The sequence below is a fragment of the Rhinopithecus bieti genome, unplaced genomic scaffold, assembly GCF_001698545.2.
Source record: "Rhinopithecus bieti isolate Rb0 unplaced genomic scaffold, ASM169854v2 scaffold_4709, whole genome shotgun sequence".
Taxonomy (NCBI): Eukaryota; Metazoa; Chordata; class Mammalia; order Primates; family Cercopithecidae; genus Rhinopithecus; species Rhinopithecus bieti.
The window spans coordinates 1213996-1218465 of record NW_016805139.1 but is presented as its reverse complement, the minus strand read 5'-3'; positions in this window follow the sequence as shown (position 1 = coordinate 1218465).

Sequence of the window (4470 nt, the reverse complement as noted above, 5' to 3'; positions counted from 1 at the left end):
GTGAGACTCCATCTCAAAAAAAAAAAAAAAAAAAAAACAAACTGTAACTTAATTAACAGCCTTGTTAATTATTCTTTTCCAAAGCTCTTTTTGAAGTTACTCACCCTGCTGGTCACATGTGAGGCATTACCTCATTCTCTGTACCTCCCAAATCCATTCATAGTTTGTCCTTCTCAGTAACTTAACTTAGGCCTTTATCAGTGTTAAACTATTCCAGTCCATGAAAAGTAGTTTTGTAAGGACCTAATGAAATAGCTAGGGTTTTTATTATCTATTTACTTTTTTAAAGCTAAAACATTACTCAATTTGTGTGGCCATGTTGCAACTGTGAGAGTTTTGGCTAGTCAATATTAGCTCAGGGGTAACATTCATTAAAATTCAAACCAGTTGTTAACTTGAAAAAACAGCAGTGCAATAATATATCCACTTGGAATTTACTCCTTGTTCAGTGCTGTCCTGAGTTCCCAGGGGCTACAAAATAACCACACTGGCTGGGTTTGGTGGCTCACACCTGTAATCCTAGCACTTTGGGAGGCCAAGGTGGATGGATCACCTGAGGTCAGGAATTAGAGACCAGCCTGGCCAATATGGTGAAACCCCATCTCTACTAAAAATACAAAAAAATTAGCCGGGCTTGGTGGCAGGCACCTGTAATCCTAGCTACTTGGGAGGCTGAGGTAGGAGAATTGCTTGAACCAGGAGGTGGAGGTTCCAGTGAGCCAAGATTGCACCATTGCACACCAGACAGGGTGAAAGGGCGAGACTCTGTTTCAAAAAAAAAAGAGCTACACTATCTTTGAGGAGCTTTCATTTCAGTGGGAAAGACAAGATAAATGTACATGAAACTATAATGGATTTATTAATTAAGTAGACAACTCCCATTTGCTGCAAGTCACTGTATTATAAATTATTTAGTCCTTACAACTATTCAATGAGATAGGTATTATAACCATTTCACAGATAAGAAAACAGAGGCTTTGAGAAATTAAGAAACTTGCTTAAGGTAGCAACCCACAAGTGACTGCCTGGCTCCAAAGCAAATTCTTTTTTTTTTTTTTTTTTAATAAATTAAAAAAAAAGAGAGAGAGATGGGGTCTTGCTATATTGACCAGGCTTATCTTAAACTCCTGGCCTCAAGAGATTCTCCCATCTCAGCCTTCCAAAGTGCTGGAACTACAGGCATGAAGCCACCATGCCTGGCCTCCAAAGCAAATTCTTTTCCCCTCCACCACTCAGATTATCTAGTCCACTCTCCTCCATTTAAAAAATAAAGAGTTAGGCCGGGTGCGGTGGCTCAAGCCTGTAATCCCAGCACTTTGGGAGGCCGAGACGGGTGGATCATGAGGTCAGGAGATCGAGACCATCCTGGCTAACACGGTGAAACCCCGTCTCCACTAAAAAATACAAAAAATTTTTGTATTTTGTTCTCCCAGAGTGCTGGGATTACAGGCATGAGGAGCTACCTAGCCCAGCCCTTCTGTTCTTTATTAATATGTTTGTTTTTACAGAGGTCTTTATAGTTTATTTAGGCCCCCTGAATTTCACAAGTTGTGAACACTTCAACATAGCGTTAGAGTGTCAAGTCCTACTCATGTCTGAACAGTGAAAGTAGGCAAGGCCGGGCAAGGTGGCGGGCGCCTGTAGTCCCAGCTACTCGGGAGGCTGAGGCAGGAGAATGGCATAAACCCGGGAGGCGGAGCTTGTAGTGAGCTGAGATCCGGCCAGGGCACTCCAGCCTGGGCGACAGAGCGAGAGTCCGTCTCAATAAATAAATAAATAAATAAATAAATAAATAAATAGCATAGGGAAAACAACTTATTTTCTTCCTAATTTATAATAATAGCTGTTGTTAAAATCAGTGTAACAAGAATAATGCGCTTAGGCAAAAAGGTCATGCTGATGTAAGAAGCTCATACCAGCCCATTCATAAGAATATGTTTTGCATGGGGTAAATGCTATAAAGAAAAAACATTTAAACTAAAATTTAAAATATTTAATCTAAATTTAACTTAAATTTTTAAAATTTTGCATTTAAATATAAAGTTATTTTAAAAGTAAAGCTACAGTGCTAGAATCTATCAAAGAAGGTAGATATAACTGTGATTTGGTGCCTATCATGTTTGCAGAGATCATTTAAGTCAGTCCCCAGAAGACCATGTCAGCCAGTCCTCCGAGGTTTGTTTCTGGAAGACTAGGAAGAAACCAGAATGTTTCCTACTTAGATTTTCAAAAGTGGTAGCTCATTTAAGTAAAGTTCCTGTTGGTCAGCACTGATAATGTCATCAATAGGTAAAGGCCAGGCTGCTACCAGGGTATTCAACATGTAGGCCTATGCCAAAATATGCCAGAATCCCTAGGACTTCAAATGGAAGGTGGAGAGAGCATTATCATCCCCTAAAGAGCTTTGTCCAGAGATTCAGTGAGGTTAGGAAATGATAACATAGACACAAAAAAAGTAAGGGGGAATCTTGCCTAGCATGATCAGGAAAACAACCGATTAATCAAGATTATGGTAGGATGCTGTGATTGATGGTTACACATAACAAAGTCCTTAGGATTATTTCTAAACATAAATCTTATCCTGTGTGAGTATTTAATGGGAACTCTCTGAACTCTCTTTGCAATTTTTCTGTAAATCTAAATTATTCCAAAATAATTAGAGAAAATAGTTGAAGAAAAAATCTTATCACTTCCTTGGTGGGATTAAGGAGTGGTGGAGTCTGGAGGGGGAGTTAGCGGTGGAGGGTAGGGAAAGCGGGAGTGTTGGAGGGATGCACCTCCCTTCCCAAGCAATGTATTTTGGAAGCTGCAAGAACATGAAATCCTAACAGTCTTTTACTGTTAGAATGGGAAGTAAAAGCACAGGGAAGTTACCCTAAGAAGCTAACTATCCTATATGTAAACTTAAATAATCAGTATTTGTGGCTGGGCATGGTGACTCACGCCTGTAATCGCAGCACTTTGGGAGGCTGAAGCAGGAGGATCACTGGAGGTCAGGAGTTCGAGACCAGCCTGCTCAATATGGTGAAACCCGGACTCCACTAAAAAACCACAAAAATTAGCTGGTCATGGTGACAGGTGCCTGAAGTCCCAGCTACTAGGGAGGCTGAAGGAGGAGAATCGCTTGAACTTGGGAGGCAGAGGTTGCAGTGAGCCAAGATTACGCTACTGCATTGTAGCCTGAGTGACAGAGTGAGACTTGGTCTCAAAAGAAAAAAAAATTGTATTAAAAAGAAGTAATAGGCTGGGCATGGTGACTGATACCTGTAATTCCAGCACTTTAGGAGGCTGAGGTGTCTGGATCACTTGAGGTCAAGAGTTTGAGACCAGCCTGGCCAACATGGTGAAACCCTGTCTCTACTAAAAATTCAAAAATTAACCAGATGTGCTCGCTTGGATCCAGGAGGCAGAGGTTGAAGTGAGCCAAGATTGTGCCACTCACTGCACTCCAGCCTGGGCAACAGAGGGAAACTCTGTCTCAAAATCATCATCATCATCATCATCATCATCATCAATATTTGTTCTCACATGGAAATCCATTTTAGTTTTAGTTCCAATTTTATTTACACTGTTAGTGCAATAACTCTTTTTCAAGTTCACCTGTCGTCTCACAGCTGCTGCTAAGAACTCTCAAAATCAATCACTTCACTTTGATGGATCTCTGTTGGTAGCCTTGAACTCGAGGTTGTTAGGGGGAAGCAAGCGTTTCAGGGTTAGAAATGTAAATAATAACAGTAACAAGAGTTAGAGGCAGGCCGGGTGCAGTGGCTCACGCCTGTAATCCCAGCACTTTGGGAGGCCAAGGTGGGCGGATCACGAGGTCAGGAGATCGAGACCATCCTGGCTAACACAGTGAAATCCCGTCTCTACTAAAAGTACAAAAAATTAGCCGGGCGTGGTCACGGGCACCTGTAGTCCCAGCTACTCTGGAGGCTGAGTCAGGAGAATGGTGTGAACCTGGGAGGCAGAGCTTGCAGTGAGCCGAGATCGTGCCACTGCACTCCAGCCCGGGCAACAGAGCGAGACTCCGTCTCAAAAAGAAAAAAAGAGTTAGAGGCAGGGCATGGTGGCTCATGCCTGTAATCCCAACACTTTGGGAGGCCGAGGCAGGTGGATCACCCGAGGTGGGGAGTTTAAGACCAGCCTGACCAACATGGAGAAACCCCATCTCTACTAAAAATACAAAATTAGCCGGGCATGGTGGCACATACCTGGAATCCCAGCTACTTGGGAGGCTGAGGCAGGGGAATAGCTTGCTAGGAGGTGGAGTTTGGTGAGCCGGAGATCACACCCATGCACTTCAGCCTGAGCTACAAGAGGCGAAACGGTCATCTCAAACAAAAAAAAAAAAAAAAAACAAAGAAAGTTAGAAACGTACAGATCTATTTTATTTTTTAAATTTTGGTTTTATTTTATTTATTGGTAGACAGAGAGCTCCCTCTGTCAGTCCAGGGGAGCGCAGTGGCATTG